The following is a 19040-nucleotide window of genomic DNA, read 5'->3' on the forward strand; positions in this document are numbered from 1 at the left end:
TTGCCACCTCAGGAAATCAACCTTGATCAGGATAATTCACTGACATAATTTTTCTATGGCATGATCAAAAATGTAGAAGAAATAATTCTGAAAACAGTACATGCTCAGAAAGGTGGTGGAATGTGTGTGGGCATATGTGCACATCAAGTCATGTCTCAGACACATAACTGACAAGGAAAGTAGCAAGATCATAAAGATACATCAGGATTTTCAGCACTAATCATAACATTATGAAAAAAATTATGTTTATAATGATGTGGATAATGCTATGAGAAGTAGAGAAAGTGAACAATCATGTAACCTTGATTTTATTCTATGATTGCCATCTGTTTTTCGTCTTTTCCAGGATATTCTTCAGGATTAATGCTCCATCTTGGTTTGGGGAAAGAGGGAGAAAAGTTCTTTTCAGTTTTACTCTGGCAAAGTTGTTTTAATTCATATGGCCATTTTTAAAAAATAATTAGTTTTACAAATACTACTTTTTCTTTTTAAACATCCCCACAACCTATTAAAATAATTTCAGGAAACTTATTGGCTAAAGTAAATGGAGCTCAAACTTGATGTAATTAGAACTACAGGAATTGAGTTCTGCTTTCTCATTTTTGTGGAAGGATTCTAGTGATATCATCTGAATAATAGCTTTCTAATCAATCTCCTTCTGTCTGCTACTCTAGCTAGTATTTATGTTTGCATTCTAAATGCCTAGTCCCTGCATAAAATAATTAGAAGACAAAAATATCATCCCTTATCAAAAGACATTGTTTCCCCATTGGCACCAAATGTCTAGTCCAGATAGGAGAAGAGGAGAAAAAAAAAATACAGTTTTGGTTTACCCCAGTTCTATTTAAGTTACTGAGAGTTTTTGTAATAGAGTTCAGTAGGAATATGAATATATAAATACAGACTTCATTCAAAAGTGGAAGCTTAGAGGAGTTGCAAGATTGTGTGGTTTTCTGTATGGAGGAGAGCTGTAAGTTCTGTGAGGTGCCCTCATGTGATGCCTAAATATTTTCCAAGAAAGTAAAATTGATATTGGGCATATGTTGTAGCTTTAATGTGTGGACTTTTTTATAATATTACCTCTTTTGATGCAGCCTAGGATGTGGTTGGCCTTCTGGACAGCAAGTGCACACTGTTGTCTCATCTCCAGCTTTTCATCCATAAGAACCCCCAAGTCTTTCTCCGCAGGGCTGCTCTCAGTGAGTTCATCTCCCAGTCTGTACTTATATCCGGGATTGCCCCGACCTAGACACAACTTAAACTTGGAAGTCCAAGTAGAACTTCATGAGGTTAAGGATCCTATATATCTTTCATTTTGCTTAAAGTATTGTTACTAAAGCGCACATTCATAAATACCAGTATAAAAATTTGGATGGAAAATTATGCAAAAAAAAAAATTTCTTTACTCTTCAGTTTTGTGGATTTTTTAGTTTGTGCTAAAAATGTTACAAGCTTTATTTATAGATTGGAGAAAAAAAATGTCTTTGACAGGTAATGGATATGTTCATTTAAACAGTGCAAATCAAAAAGAATAAGCTAAATTATCTGACTGGCTGCAAAACCAGTGGAGTTTCACCTGTCCAAATTTTCCATGATTAATTTTGTTTCTGGCTGACTTTTATCAAATGCATGCAGCGAGGTTTATCCACAAGGCCTGCAGAAGCTTAGGTAACAAAAGTAAGAAATTTCCCTGATATAAGGGAATAAATGATGGCTATACTGAATTGAGTACCTAGCTTATTAGATCAAAAGAAACATTGTGGATTTGATGAAGAAGAAAAAAATAATAATATGATGGCTTGTGAACTGGGAACATTTGGCATAACCTGAGATTTAAAACTGATCCTGCAGATTTTATGCTAAACGTATGGCATACAGACTACATCCTGGAGGGTATAACTTCCTGCAAGAGGTTGGGAGGAGAGTCCCCTAACATGGGAAAGACTGAATTCTGCTCTTCCATTTCCTAGGAGATTTACTTAATATGCAGAAAGAAAAATGTCTTCTGTCAAATATATTTTGTGAGGATGAAAAACAGAAGTGATCTGTCCACCATTTCAGAAGTAGGTCAGAGCTGTGAATCCTAATCTAAAGCAGCAAGACTGAAACTAAACATAAGGTCCCTTATGACCCAGAAATGTAGGTTGTGTTTAAGATACGTTCATACCCATGTCATCACCTTTGCCAGTCTTGTTGGTTCTCCTGAGAACCACCTTTCACACAAGAGTAACCACATCTTCCTCTCAACCAGTACTTCTTATCAGAAAACCTAGAGCTGCATACCTCTATCTATAGCAGCAAAACAAGGCTTAAGCATGAGTTTGATCCCTGTCTCCTGCTCATCCATCCCATCCATTCACATGTTCCCTAGCATGGTTTTGGCCCACAGTCCCATTCAATGCACAGTAGATTTCAGGGAGCAGCATGGGGAAGGGACAGTTTCCAGGAAGCCACTAAGAATACAGCCACCTTGTTTTGGGATGGAGACAGGGTTACCCACACTCTGGGCAAGAGAGTTAGTCCTGGTCTATTTAACTTAGAAACATTTCCACAGCCGAGTATTGCAAAGCTGAGGCTTCCACTGACTCTAGTTGTGGAGCACAGACATCCATGCAAGTTGTTTCAACATATTCTTTTGTTGTCAATCTTTTCACTGATCACTACTTAAAGGACAGAGAATTTGAGGAAGATAAGCTGAGACACCTCCTCTTCCATTTTGGACTCTTAGACAGGATGCAATGCAATGTATTTATAGTATTTATTGGGTTTACACAGTAAAACACAATTTATTTACAGTATTTATTTCTCTTACATGTTAGAACATACTATGATATCTAATCCTAATCTCCAGGCCTTTTTATTTCTTTTTTTTTTTGGTGTAATTTCTAGCTTTAATGAGATAAAGAATTTACATGAAAGAAATTATGTTTACCATGCTACTCTTGTGGCAAAAGTTTGTCTTCTTGCTAGTTCATAGTCTTTTGCTCATATTTGTGTAGTCATTTCTGGAAACTTCATGTAAGAGTTTACCTTACTAGTATGTTGAGCACCACATCTATGCTGATTCTGATGAAATATCTGTATTACAATTTTCTCCTGTACAAAATAAGAAACTTTTAAACATGGAATTTTTTTCAGCAATAAATTGATGAGAGAGATATGACAATAAGTTGTAACAATATAATAATTAAATAATTAAAAGTATAAACCCATGAATTCTAGGCATTTTGTCCCTTCTATGAAAAATATGAATACCAAAAAACTTTTACAAGAGGTACTAAGGATGTATGACTTTATCGATAATTTAATTCATGTAAGATTTAAAAAATATTTGATTTATGAAAATGTGAGCATTTTTACTCACTTGGAAAAAAAGGCACTTTAAACAGCAGGATGTAATTTCAGACTATTTGCAGTCAAGAGGCTTCTGCTGAGCAAAATACTCATTCAATTTAGAAATGCAGATTATAATAATTTTCCTATCTCACTCACAGCAGGACTCCTGCCATCGTTCTGCAAACCCACAGGTTGCAGTATTGAATGACTAGCTAACTTCAGTTTCAGGTAACACATGCTTTAAACATATTCTCATGAGCTCAACTTAGTTATAATGCAAAGCTCCTTAGTTTCACCAAGTGAAATGGGATACACTTAAATTGCCTCATCTAATATAATACTTCTTAATACATGCAAAGTGGTTTATGATGGCAAAGCTTGTAGAGCATGAAAATCAGCAGGGAAAGTAAGGTTTTCCGGCTAAAACTGTCAAAAAGAAGTCCTATTTTATATCATTTCTATTTAAAAAGGTTAAGAATGAGGAAGGAGAGACTGGAATAAGAAATAATCTGTCCAGAAAAATGTAAATTTAGGACGTTAGCCTTTTAATATATCAGCTCTACCAAACAAGAAAATTATCAAGTAAAGCTGTTCCTTCAGTAATATCTCCTGCACCATAAAATTAAATGTAAAATATACAGTGACCAAAACATATTACAGTAAGCAATGATAGTCTTTATTCTATCTGTTTTGTGCAGAGTTTTATATTGTGCACCATGTTTCCATTTGCTAGTATTAATAATCCAGTTTTGTGTGGCTGTATTAATTTGCCAGGACTTTTTAATTTCAGACAAGGTGGAGAACTTATTTATCTTTCTTCCTCCTTTAAATGCCAAGTGAATATATCACAATCTTGTATACCTTGCAAACACAAGACCTGGTTTCAATAGGACCCCAAAACAACTGGTAACATCATTTTTTTTTCCAATATCCTGCACCTGCAGTCTGACCATAGGGTTGTAAATCCTTTCCCTACATCCTTTTCCAATACTTCCAGAAAACTCTTCAGAGAGGTGCTAAGCTGCTACAGGCTTTGCAGATGACACCCAAGTGTATATCTCATTTTCCACAGATGTAACCAGAGCCATCACAAAGATGTTGCACTGCCTAGAGGAAAGTGGCTCCTGGAGAAGAGCATCTGGCTGCAATTGAATTTGGGTGAGATCCAGACAATATTGGTTGAAAGACAGAAATGATCCAAACAGCCAGTTGAGCAAGATTCCTAGGTGTATGCCTTAAGCATTGATTTGCAATGAGGCTGTTCATGTCCTTGGAAAAAGACAGGAATAAGCACGTCGCTCAGCTGTGGCCCCAGAGAATGAACCAAGAACTCTTTCCAGTCCAATTAAAAGCATCTGCAACACATTTTTTTTTTTCAGTCCTTGCTAGCTTTTCACCATGCATAGAAAATGAGGCAGAAAAACCAACAAAATCTAGAAAATTTTTACATGCCTCCAGGAAAAAGGCCTAGCCATAAAGATCTCTGCTTACTTTTTAAGGGATTGGTATAGCTCACTGTATCCAGGGCTGTTTCACCCTTCACAATAAGAGAACACTGTTCCTGCAGTGCAGCGTCTCTTAGGCTGTCTTAGGCATTAGGATGGAAAGCACTAATCTTGTTGTCAAAGGTACATCCTGTTTGAATTTCTTGATATCTGTGATTACTTTTTCATTTTCTAGAAATGGACAGATTCTACAAGAAACAATCTGAAACCTTCCAAGCAAAGAGGGTTCCTGAGAGAGGCATAATGCTTCTCTTCTGGTTAGGCAGTGAGTTTTAGGGTCTATACACACTGAAAAGGCCTTTCAATAAAGAATTTGACATCCTGAAGTTCTGTATGTCTGCTAAAATTAATATTTCTCCTCTTGGTGGGATAAAATTTAAAGACAAGTATCCCAATTTATCTCTAGGATATCATACTACCATCCTTCATCTGTGAAGTTTCAGCATACAACAGTTCCTATAGGAATAAATAACTGGTGAGTAGAGGTAAAAGCACATGTGAAAGCTGTAAGCAAATAATGTCCCATGAAAGCACACAGTTGGAGAAGCCACACACAATATTCTTGGGGAAGCTGGGAGTCCAATTTCAGGATGGAACAGGTCTTTGAGCCTGACGCCAAACACTGATGAAAAGTTACAAGCATCTTTATGGAGCAGAAATAACTGTAAAACTGTTGGTATTTACTGTCAAAATCTCAAATCTTTTCCCTGGTAGCATTATCTTTGCTTTACTCATTTTGTGATTTTTGTGGATGTAAGCCATCACCTGCAGCTTATTGCCCTGGATTTTCTGAGGTCAACACATGACCCAAGTAAATAAATAGTTCTCTTTTGTTTCCTCCAGATCACGTTAAGGAATAAACAAGAGCAAAATGACAATGCAGCTCTTCAGCTTTTTGTTTTTCTTCTGGTGATTGCATAGTTTTGATTTTTGGTAGATAACTTGTCAGAAATTCCTGTCTCAAAAGCAAGGATCTATTCATACAGTACTCAAGTCACCCTGTTTATTTTCCGTACACATTTTGGATATGTGAACTGGAGTGCTAATCTTAATTGGTTAATCTTTGGGCCTCATGAGGAAAATACATTCCTAGAATGTTTTCCTCCTGGTAAGTCCTTCCTTGCAGTCTCTTACTGGCTCAACAGCTGTGCTGTTTATCCCAACTTCATTCACTTTATGAAAACTCTTTAAAATGTTCTCCATTAAAGGCTGTGTAGAAAACTCAGTGCCTGGTTGTGAGGCACTTGTAGGAACATGTAGTTATTGGGAGGAATAAAATAAAAAATGCAAAACTACTATTTAATTGGTATATGTACAGCCATGCTGTACTTACTGCCATCATGAATAAAGGATTTGTTTTTCTAAATTGTGTGTATATTCCTAGAGGGGTATTTAAAATACAGAACTTGTTAGAGAAGGCCTGGAAACAATGCAGAATTTCTCCTGTTTCAGCGCTCGAATCATAAGGTATAATCATAAATCCTGGCTGCAGTCTGACCAGCTAAAAGGGCACAGGGGACTCCTCTAAAAATCTGGGAATTTCTTTTCCTTCACCATTTGTGTAACCCAGCTTCCCTGAGGAATGAACAGCCAACCAATCCACTTCAGGGTCTAGCGGTGTTGTCCTTCCCAAAAATGCCCTGTCACTTTGGGAAATACCAGCAGAGATGGGGAAGTGAACACCCCAAAACCCTTTCCTGATCAGCCTCTGCCTCCTGGAGCCTTTGCAAATCAGAAGCTGCAGAGTATTTTGCTCTCAAGGGGATGTAATGAGAGCTGACACGCTTTGATCTGCTAGGAGACTCACAGGAAATGCTGCCATAAAAATACCAGGTTCCTTGGGGAATTTATGCTTGTTGATTTGGTTGGTATTTTTTTCTTGGTTACTTGGAAGCTTAAATCCTCCTTCCTTCCCTAAAAGAGAATTACAAACCCAATTGCAAGTCGTGTATACTAAAGTTTGCTCTGTCCTTCCTCCTTGTTCTGATAGAGGGTGGCATTTTCCCTCCTTTATTAATATATTGGTATCTTAATGGAGATCAAGAAAGCTATTATCTTAGTGGGCTTGACAAAGTGATCCCTGCCTTAGCAGCTTTGCTTTCTTTTCCTTACCGTTTTTGATGTACTAACTTTACTATTTTGTAGCACAAATGCTATTCGCTGATTTTTTTCTCCTTGCAGATTAATGTGTGTCAACATGAGGTGACAATGGTATTTTCTTTCCACAATGCACTTTGTTTTACAGCTGTATGTATTTGTGTGATTCCATCACATGGTAATATATATATATTGCTATATATATAGCAATATGACTATCTGTTACAGCTTGTTTGAAAATGTCAGCTGCACCCTCATGCAGTCATAAAGCTTACCATAAACAAAGCTTGAATATTTGCTTTTTTAACATCTTGTGGATATAAGCATTCTAAAACTATGCAAATTCCTACAATGGGTAGAACTTTGTTATAATTTTGCTGCCCAATGTTGTGTAACACTAACTTATTCCTAATTTATGTCCTTAAGAACAAAAGTCAATGTCCTTATATATATTTCTGGATTATTGGCATGGTCCTAGAAGGATGTAAATAGCTGAAGTATAGTATAAGAAGAATCTGAATACAAAAACCTACCATTTGAGGATTCACAACCATCTTAACTTGCAAGAAAGTTTGTCACTTCGAATCCTGTGATCACACAACCCAGAAGCATTGCTGTATTAGCTATGCTGTGTATTCAGCTAACTCTCATTCTGCTGGCAGTTCAGATCTCACAAGACAGGTACCTCCAAAAACTTGTGTTCTGCATTGATTGGACACTGAAAATTTCTCAGTAATCTTGAGATTCTCACCTGAGAACATGAGCAAGATTTTCCTGGTTTGAGTACTTAGGCTTTAATTGGGAAAAAAAGGGAATAGAAACTGAATTCTAAAATTTACATCTCATTTTGAGAGGTAACTGACACCAAGTCTGCTTTCCAACAGCAAACCAGCAGAGACTGTGAAGCCATAGGATAATATATAGAAAGTGTACTCACTAAAATACTTGAGTTTTCAATTACTTCTGCTCATGCATTTGTATTCTTGTGTTATCATGGATAGAAATGATGTTCAATGGTAAATGGAAGAAAATAATGGAAAACAAATGTATCAACTTATACTTACTGTTCCATATCACAGATGCTTCTTTAATATTTCAGATCCCTGGGCAGCTTAAATATGTGGATGTTTAGAAAAAAAAGCCTTTCTACTTTTGTCCTGTTTTGCAAAATTCAAAATATCACATGAATATCACCCCATTTGTGACTCAGATTAAATGGTTTGGTACTTTTCAGTTTCATATTCTAAAAATGGCATGGATCTGAAGTTTATTTTCTTCATATCTTCTCTTTAAAAAATCCCCAAACAACTGGAAGGATTGCCCCATCTAAGTAGCTATTCCTTTCATCAAATACATCAGAGTTTTTAAGTCGTTTTCAGAAGTTATTATAGCTTCATCCAATCCTCTTATTCTCAGTAACTCTTGGAACCTGGCAGCTCAGTCAGGTGTGAAAAATAATCTAATTTTTATAAGCACTCTGTTAGGTTTTCAATAAATAAATGTTATGAATTTTTCTTTTTTCAATATTCATTCCAAGATAGTTGCACTACCTACAAACGACAGTGAACTAACACAGAAGACTGTAGCATTTCTGTAGTTACAGAAACTGTGCTGGAGACTTGGAGACATGCATTTGGATTCTTTGTCCCCGTTTCCTTTATTTAGAATATGACTATATCTCAAAGATAAACTAAAAATAAGATAAGGAAACATTTTCCTTTATTTTTTTCCCCTCACAAATTGCGTGGATCTCACAGGCCCAAACTTGAATTGTACAATCTGTTCCTTGGCCTCATTGGAGGGACTGAGAAGTTTTCCTGCCTAGAATCATAAGCATGTAGCAGAACTCTCTAAATTGAGAACTTGCTCATTTTAAGCTGATTCTGTAATAAGAAGCCCAGATCTGAATCACATTCTGGAAGTGTTTATCTCTTGGCACTTCTTATAGGGAGACTTTAGGGTGACTTCAGCTCCCAGCTTAGTCACTTAACTGAGAAAGTCGTCGTGATGGAGGGTGAATCCAGACCCTGATGTTGCCACAATCCTACTCCAGATTCCGCATGAAATCTGACTGTAGCCGAAGCTGATGGGAGTTGTGTAATTGACCCCAAGCAAATAGAAGCTCTCCTCAGACCTTGATTCAAAACTTGCCAGAATGTTTAACCTTGGAAAATAAGGACATATGGAAATATTGACACAGCCTTGAAAGCTGTAACTCAAATGTGTCTGTAGTAAAATGTATCAAGATTGTAGCTTTGACACAGGAATGGGATGATGCATAGCTTGATGAATACAAGAGGTCTTTTCCTTTGAAACTCCAGACAGCAGTGTTCACTCTCAGCAAAGCTTAACAATATATAAATAGCTCTTTGTCACTGTCATGAATGCTTGTTTACAAATCCCTCAATCCCACTGAGTGCAAATAAAAATTGACAGGTAACATTATAATTGAAGATGCATGCATATATACTGCAGTGGTTTTTATTTCTGCAATGTTGTGCTGGGCTGTGCCAAGCACACTGAAGAAATGGGACCATTGCAATCATTTTAACAAGTTATTTGGCTGCATGCATGATGTGATCTACTTCTGTGTCTCGTGAATGCATTCAGCTTTACTTGTTAACCAGCAGAACATTATTTATTAATGAGTTCTTCATGCTTTATTAAGCCTAATGTCAAAACACCTCTGTGGGACTCTAGGCATGTTCTCTCTTTGTGTTAAAGCCTTCTAAAGAAAATGAAAAATTATGCGCCAAAGCTGCAGATAAAACCCAGTAGATATCAGTTCAATTACTCTTGATCCTGGCAGATGATGTTTCTGAATATTTGTGAAAGCACAGCATTTGATTGTGTGCTGGCTTAAATTAAAGCATTCTGCAATCTCAGATGTATGTAATTAGGGTGCCTTAGAAACCTAACAAGGCTACTGTGGTCTCCAAAGCTGAGTGGAGCACTCAGATGGCAAAAACTGACAAGTTCACTGTAGAAGTATTGCTTTTTTCTATGGACTGATGCTCCATATTAGAGGGAAAGGCTACTTCATGAGGACCTTAAAATGATGTAAAGTAGTAACAGGGTGAATTATCTGTGTGATTTTCTGTTGTTTGAGATGACTGTTGTAGCTCAGGAAAATAATACTGCAGTTCAACAAACTTTTCAGCCTTGATCTAACAGAACATCTTGTTTTCTAGCACTGGTATGAGATTGAAATCCAGCAGTTCTGCCTGTAAGAACATCCTACGAATGTACTTCATGATTTTTCTATATACATTGGTATTTAACATCAATTAAGCAATACCAGCTTTTAGATCATAGAAACATAGACAGAATGGAATAAACTTGTGATTTTACATAGTTGAAAAAAATAGTAATTCCAAGAAAGTCAGCATTTTCATCACTTTTTACATGAAAGAGATGTAGATTCTTCAGATGTAGCTCCTAGATTGGTCTTATCTTATATTTGAAAAGGAACCACTTAATCATGGGGTTTTTTAAAAGATTTTGGTAAGCAGACCTAACAATGGCCAGTCAGAATCACTAGAGTTATCAAAATAAGCAGAAATCATATTAAAAACCTTAATCTATAAGAACTTAATAAAATTACGGGTCAGTTCCTTTTATGAAACCACAAAAGAAGATACTTAATATCTGAAGTGACAGGCACAATGTTTAGCTGTTGAAATATAAAGTTCTGCACAGTAGAGATGTCATTTTGTACTGAAGACAGAGGTTCATTATAGGTTTTAGTGGAGATCAAAAATAAGGTGTAGAGACTTACTTTTGCTTTCAACTCACCCTAGCCTATGTTTATGCATCAGATAAACAAAGTAGCAAAATGTGACCAAAGACACAGGCCAAAAACACTGGCTTACTTTCCAGACACAGGCCAAAAACACTGGCTCACTTTCCAACTCTGGCAGCAGAAATCTATGGAGAAAAATTCCTGGAGGCAGTTGCAGATAGATGATTTGGACCCTGCATAATCACTACTTCTTTATTTCCTATTTTCTATTTGTAATTACTACCAGTTATGAATATTTAATGTAAGCTTGTTTTGCACTTTTCCTTTTTCTTTCATCTTGCTACTTTCATCATCTTTCACAACATCTGAGAGATCAATGTAAGGCAATGGGATGGTTGGGGAATGTACCATATCATTACCGTATCACAGCAAACATAAATAATTGGGAGGACAGATCCTCAGCTGGTGCCTGAGAACAGAGCTGACCTGATTTCAGTAGAAGCTGTCCAGTTACAGGCTGTCTCATGCAGAGACCTCCTGGCACAGAGATTTCGGTAACATAAACTGAAGAGTGCCAGATCTCCCTGTTGAAGTGCTTTATACCATCTTCTGCCAAGTAGACACTGGAGCCTGGTTTGCCTCTTTCCAAGTGGAATCATCAGAGAAAGGGTCCTGCCTGTCTGGTGCATGTTTTTTGTCTGGCACTATATGTAAAGCTGTAAAATAAGACAGGGATAGTAGAGGAAGGCTCTGCTCTTTTTCCATTGCTTATGTTTTGTGATAAATAATTGATCTTGCTACAGATGTTAGCCTGTAAATCCCAATGGGAAGGAAGCACCCCTGCTAGCCCAGAAAAAATCTGAAATGACACAGAGGTAGGATCAAAATTTAAGTCACATCCTTTCCATTGGTGCTTCCTATTGTTTAGCTTGGTTAACTGCAGAGGGTTTCTCTCACAGGGTGTAGGAATTTTTTCCCCATGTTGTTCAGCTACCACAGTTATTACAGATTTTCCTCCTCCCAGCCTTTGTTATGCATTCCCTATGTTACATGCACCACACAGCGTGTAGATGACAGAGGGTTATAAAATGTGGCATTACAGGGCTGTACCCAGCTCTAGGTCTGGCTCAAGAATCCTTGGACTGTACAAAGGCCAAAGAAAACAGGTAACTTGGCTTCTTCAGAAGTGTAAAGCATTGCAGGCTGGTCACCAATCCTGTGGCAGTCAGGCATGTTGCAGGTATTGTTTAAATGGGTACTATTGTTAGTTATACAGTGCTGTTTGTGTATGCTCAGAGTAGAAAGTAGAACTAGATGTCACACTGAATCCTTTAGGTATTTTTTTCTTTTAGTCTAAAAAAGATGTCAGTAAAATTTCATTTGTTTCAGAACCAGCTAAACATAATTTGCCACTGAGACTTAACTAGAGTCCAGAAACTCAGCAGCAACTCATTTTAGACCAAAGGGAAACTGTTGAGAGCTTGTCAGGTCCCTTAAGAGTACAAGGGAGGCAAGCAAGTCTGCCTTGTACAGCTTTCCCAAGAGGACATAATTAAAAATCACCCTGTTCAGGAACTACTTTATATGCTTTTGTTTTTAATAAAGCCCTTTGAGACCAGCAGTGGTATAATATTCATACTGCTTTTTGTCTGTGTATGGTCTTTATGCTGCTCACTGACAGTCTGCCACACTTTCTTCTCAATTGTTTGCTGTCTAATGAGCAAACTTGTGATTAAATGGAAGGTTGCTTGCTTCTTTACATGGATTCAGTACAAGCCCAGCATGGAGAAATGCAGTTTCATATTTCCAAAAATGAAATTTTAGGTGATTACTATGATTTTTGTGGTATGCACATTCCTGTGAACACAGCATTTTTTCAAAATGCAAATTGTCTGTTTATGACTTACACTGGTTCTGATTGTAACCTTCACCACTCACTGAGCACAGCAGAGCCATGGCCAGCTTCACCGGCTTCACCCATAAGCTGATTTTGGTACACACTCTCACTGATCTTTACACCTGGCACATTTTCACATCTTCCTTTGCTGTGCGTGTGGGAGAGCTCACGGGGAATGATGACGCATGTTTCCACCTCAGTGTTGTTCAGAGGAACCTGCTATGGGTAGAATTATCAGATGAGACAGGGCTCTGGTGAAATTTGGATTCAGCCCACCCCTGTGAACTTGTGAAGCTAAGGACAAAAAAATCCTCACATATGCAGTAAGAAGGGAGAAACTGCCCAATCATGTAAAGTTAATGCTTTAATGATTGGATTTTTGTTCTGCTTTGCTTATGTTTGGGGGAAAAGCATATGTGGAAAGCTCTTCTCAGTCCTCAATTACTGCTGCTCCAGGCTATATAGGCTGTTGTAGCAGTTCTGATAAACCCACAGAAGATAATCCCTTTTCTGTCGATGGCACATTTGCCGGTATTTCTGCAGCAGTTCAGTAATGTCTTTATTGTGTAATACTGTATTTTAATAGTCAATTAAAATTCCCATTGAGTTGAAAAAATAGACTTGGGAACTTCTGAAGACCATTTGGCTAAAAGTACACATGAGACTGTGCTGATAATCAGTGCCACAACACTATTCAAACTTACTCAAAAGCCTCACCTTATCATAATAAGAAAAGTGGTGAGGCAAGAGAAAACATATGTACCTTCCTTTATAAAGGAGTCTGTTGTTGAATTGAGTCTCATTGCTCTGTCATGACATTGTCCCTTCTCTTTTTCCTCCAGCACCACCACCATGTCTCTTCCACCTTTTGTTCATTTTCCCAACTCCATTCTGTGTTGTCTCTCTCTCTTTTTCTTTTTCTGTGTTGTTGTTGTTTTCCTCTTTTCTCGTGTTATCTACTAATAACAAATAGTGCAGTGCCTTTATGTTGAGAATGGGAATGTGATGACTAGTCCAGTAGTCAGATTACAGGGGCTTCACAGACACTTTTTGTGAATTCTTTTTTTTGTTTATGCCTTTCATAACAAATTTGTTTACGCCTTTTGTAACAAATTTGTTTACAGCCAGCAGGTTAAAATGAATGAAGGTAACAGAGAATACATAAAATAAACTCTGTATGAATAAGTACACTACTAACAGGGAACAGGGCTTGTGAACACAAGTCATTCCCACTCCTCCATTGCTCACTTCTGCCATTGCCGCAATGTTATCTTCAGTCCCATGATACTTGGTGGGTTTCTTAACACCTCAGCTGCTGGAATCACCTACTGCATGAAGACCTGTGCTTCCATTCAGTATTTGTCAGTTCTCTCAGTTCATTAGAGGATCTTTTGTTTCCAGACATCATCAGTAGATATTCTTTTGGCACTTTTAAGATGGCTTATATAGTGTAGTTCACCACCATGTAGATCCCCCATGTTGTGGGATTGTGTTCATAATATTTAAAAATTCTTGCAATTTCTCCACAGAGGAAGCATATTGCAGCTTCCACAGTCAGACACTGCAAGCAAAGCAAATGACAAAACTTAGGAAAAGCCATAAATAGGAAGCTCACAAGTCAAGACACAAACAAATCTCCTGTTTGAGAGAAGAATAATTTTAGCCTTTTGGAAAGACAAAGATGGAATGAACTGCAAACAACATTTCATTCTTCCTCGTTCTGTTGCCTCTGGTCTTTTGGTTCTCCAGGGTAGTGTGCAAATAAAAGTGAATTGGTACTTTAAATGTACTTCTGTGGCTCTACAGATGTGTTATTAATGTGGATTTTTCAAGACACAAAAGGACTGTGATTAAATTATATGAAAAAATACAATGGGCATCTGCTTGCAGGGCATTCCTCCTGTTGTTTACTGCCAGTTGTGAGGAATCATGGTGAATGTTGGGGGAGTACACAAACAAGTTTTTGCAGGGAGTAAAATCTGGGTCATGATGGGCTGGGGAGAGTGAAAGGGGTAGATTTTAAAACTTGCAAAAGCAGTAAAGCCCATGAGAATTGTTGCAGAATGAGGCAAGGGCTTGTTGGAGGCAGGTGTAGAGGACAGTAGCAGAAGGACAACCAGCAAGAAATAAACCTGGCATTTTTTAGTTCAGCATTTTTTTGTAGTTGATTCATTCATTCCGCTTTCTGAAGCGTTTACTTCTTCCCTATGGGACCTTCATGAAGTAGTACACGTCTGGTTTCAATTACGTGTGTAGAGCAAGGAGAAAAGACTAATGCCATGTGGGGAACTAGTCCTTCTCTGCAGTGGCCCGGAGATGATGTTTTGTGCTCCAGTGCACCTCTTGGCACTCCCACGCAGAAGGAAGAATGCACTCCTCTTACCTACAAGCCCAAGTTTTCTGCCATGAAAAGCAAGTGTGGATGGAGAAATGACAGGATTTTGTCCTGAAATGTAGCCAGTATAAGCACCCAGAGACTAGGGTAGCCTAACACAGCATTAATTTACTTCTCTTGTTTGTGTGTATTGTAACACAGTATTTAGTTCAAGATTACACGCTGTTTTTTCCAGATCTCTGTCTGCTTCGTCTAGTGTACAGGAGGGACTGTGCACCGAGGACAAACCAGCAACACAGAGAAAAAAATCTGCTAATCTCTGTAGGATGCCTGTCTCATATGTGGTAAAAATGAAAGTCATATGACAGTAAGGCAGAAAAATGCAGAAATAAAAAGTAAAGCACCTGAGTCTTCAAGAGTGGGCATAGCAATTTTAGCAGTTACTACCCACCAGCTGTTCATTACTATTCTTTAGCTGGAGTTTTCTGCCTTCACAACTAAGTTGCATTCACTGCTGACAGTTTAAAACTGGCTTTGTTCTGAAGCCAACTCAAACTCTTGATGAGGGCATTAAAACAGTGTAGCTGTGGATGTTGTAACAGCAGGGGAGGGCAGTTCCTGAAATTGCTTTATCTCTATCCCAAAGAAGACATACCTAGAGAGAAAACTCTGTGTTTCTCCTGGACTCTGCCACAGACTTCCAGGTGATGATGGGCAGGTGACTAAAATTTTTTCACAGTTGTCCTCTAACTGCATTTTACTCCCAATTCATTCCATTTGGCTAAGCAAAAGGAAATACTTGGGGCCTATTGACAGAAACAGTGAGCAACTCTCCACCGTAGCTTAAGATCCTGGGTAGCTTCCTCTGAGGATGCCAGTAGAAAAGGGGCAGATTGTAGGCTCCTCAGACTGACTTTTCAGGCTAGTTGTTACATTCAACAATTCATCTTGAACACCTGTAGTTCAGTTCCCTGTCCTGTGGGGGGACACTAGCAATAATCTCACCTCGCATGGGTCTTGCTAAGATATGTATTTTGGGTTTTGAAAAGAACTTCATAGCAGAAAGTCTTCATTTAAGGAAGTTGTCATTCCTATTAGAGGTAGAAAGTGAAATTCAGCCCATCTGTTGTGTACCGCTGTCCGATTTCAGCTTTTTCTCTCACACTTGTAAAATTCTTGAATGTGACAAAAAATATGACAATTTTTTTTTAAGTTGCTCTTCAGAGCATGTGGCAAATGATGCTTGGATATCCTTTTCACGCTTTCAATGTGTGAGTGAAAGGATGTATGAAAAGACTTGTCTTCCTTTTCTTTCCTTTTCTTTTTTCTTCATTCGAGCATAGAGTGCTTCCTTTCCAATACTGGCAAACGCCTTTCTGTGTGCCCTGCTTTCCATACTGGATGTTATTGTTATTACTGGATGTTAGTGTTATTCTGTCAACTCAAAGTAGTGTTGATCAGGAAACTGATATGGTTACTAGCAAGCTGTATCTAATGTGTTGGTTTCAGTCCACAAGACAAGTTTTCTTGATACTAGTTAAGCTGATAACGTAGTAAAGTGCATGGTTGATTTATTTTCTGGAAATTTGCCTTAAGTTATCATTATATGTAAGAATTGTTTACATTCCTATGATCTGATCATCATAGAGTGAACCAAGCAAGACCCATCAGTTCAGTTGTCTTCTTGGGTGCAGCTTAATAGTGACACTGCATTTGTGATGAAGAAACAGCAGCTTGAAATATCCCCTACTGATACTGCAAGAAGAAAGCTGGAAAATTTCCAAAACTCTCTCATTTTAAAAACATTGCTGAATTTCTTTGTGAATATATGAATATACATATCTTGCTTATTTGAGCAATGAATTTTTTTTTTTCTCACTTGACTGTACTTTCTTCTTGTAGTACATACCGGTTTAGAAAGAGATTAAAGCTTACCTCATGTATCAAAGATGGTGAGAGATGGGAATTTTAGTGTTATGTATATTAAAATTAGGAATTTATATTTTTTTATCTATATTCCATTTTGCAAATAAGGGGAAAGTTGGAGAAAAGCATACACTCTATATTAAATATGACTGAATTGTCACTGGAATGGAATTGTTCCAGTATTGAAGGATACTGATCAGAAATATATCAGGGTACTGATTAGAAAACAGAGTAACAAGTTGGTAAAATCAAAAGGCCTGATTTCTACAAAAATTGCAACCCCTCTTGTTTGAATAGAAACAGAAAAATAAATTAGGAAACATAGTTTTGTATGAGGTCACTTGTGGAGCAATGTCTATACACTTTTTTTGGTTAATGTGACATTCTGTATTTTTTCTTCTGATAGTGGTGGGCAAGCCACAGAGATATCTCAAGCTTTGGGAAGGAAATGTCAGCCTCTCAGATTCTGCTGCCACCTTCCAGCAAGCAGCTGAGGAGGCAGGCACCCCCCTGAGCAGGGTCTGACCTACATTTACCCCTGGCAGTGACATCTTTTCAGCCTTTGTCATTGCTCAGAAATTACAATCAAAACCAAAATTACAGAAGGACTTAAAAAGAAAAGCCTGAAGGTAATGAAAGATTCCTCATATAGATGGATGGAAGGAGGAATGGAGGGATGGATGGATGAATGGAGAAACGCTTCCTCTTCTCCCTCCACTGCTGATCTGTCAGTCAGACAAAGGAAATTAGAAAGTGAAAGTTATGGCCCACGTGGAACCAAGAGAAGTAGTACATTAGAAATGTCCCCAGATTGCAAACCCAGGTGAACTGGATGCAAATCTAACAACGTTATTGCTCAGCGAGGAGGATTTCCTGGGGATAAAAGGCAATAAGCACAGAAATATCTTTGGGCAAGTGTTAGTCTCTAGTGTGACCTGAGCAAACTCAATTTCATTGTGAGCCATGTTAACAAGGAGCTGAGCCTATAAGCCTTATAACAATAACAAAAAAAGCAATTTATGCAAAATGGGGGCAATCCTCATCTCATAGTATCTAGAGAATATGCAGTTTTATAGGTGATTAATTGAAAAAAAAAGTACAAAGGAAAAAAGGGTTTGCATAAGTTATTTAAAAGCTTTTTAGTGTGCTGCTACTGAGGAAATATTAAGAAAAATAGAAAGGGTATGGCACTTGAGGAAAAGGCAAGGCATTGTGGGAATATAGTATGAAATAAAGCAGGATTCATTTATGTAATTATTACAGAGACACTGTAGTCATACAGTAGTTAAAAATTATGCCATAATTCCCCAAAATAAACTTGTCTTCATGAAGTCAAGTCTTTATCTTTTCTACTTGGTGTTTTTATTGAAACAGAATAAATCTACACATACGAAGAAATTAATAACTATTTCTAAAACACTGTAACACTGTTCCGGGTTTGTTTTGCCTTGTTTTTTTGTCTTTTTTTTTCTTCATAAGATCTTCAAAAGTATTTAATCTAGGCATTGCAAGCATAACCACTCTGAGCAGAATTGCATACTGTTACCTTTATGTATGTTAATCAGAAAGTTGAAAGACAAATAGGTTTACACTTTCAAAAGCAGTCAGTAATTCACACTGAGTGGTCCATTTGATATGCATAGAAAAAAACCACAAAATATTAAATTAGTGTTTAATATCAGGTTGCTTTAAGTGTGTAAACTTAGCTACCTGACATCATTTATCAAATTTGGTATATTAAGTTGTAAATTCTTACATTTGTTTTTAAAGTAATAAACAGTCACATTTGCTGTTACTATACAAAATATTAATTATGGTAAAGACTTTCAAAAGAAATAAAAGCATAATGGACACCCTGGGTTAAATCAGCCTTGTTATGAAAGTTAGAAACAATAAAGGACTTTAAATTATTTTCAGAAAGTAGACATGGGGACTTCCACATCAACCTTTTTTTTCAAAAAGGATGTTCACACCTGTGTTGCCATTTCTGAGGTGCTGAAAGTCTTTCAGCACTTGTTGTTTATTTCAGTTTTTAAAGTTCTTTATCCATTTTTTATGTTTCTGCAGAGGCATCAAAGGATTTTGGCCTTAGAAAATTTAAATATTTTTCTTTAATCAAGAGGAACCACCAAACCCTACTGTTATTTTTCTGTAGCTGTGATTCAGTCAGCAGACTGTTTGAAGCACTAAAATTAGAAAAGT

The 19040-nt window shown here is 37.4% G+C and overlaps 1 protein-coding gene across 4 annotated transcripts in view; it reads left to right on the plus strand.

The window, feature by feature from the left end:
• Positions 1-19040, plus strand: part of HS3ST5 (heparan sulfate-glucosamine 3-sulfotransferase 5) — a 191420-nt gene that overhangs the window by 99858 nt on the left and 72522 nt on the right. The window lies entirely within an intron of this gene.

This window comes from Pseudopipra pipra, chromosome 3 (assembly GCF_036250125.1).
Source record: "Pseudopipra pipra isolate bDixPip1 chromosome 3, bDixPip1.hap1, whole genome shotgun sequence".
Lineage (NCBI taxonomy): Eukaryota > Metazoa > Chordata > Aves > Passeriformes > Pipridae > Pseudopipra > Pseudopipra pipra.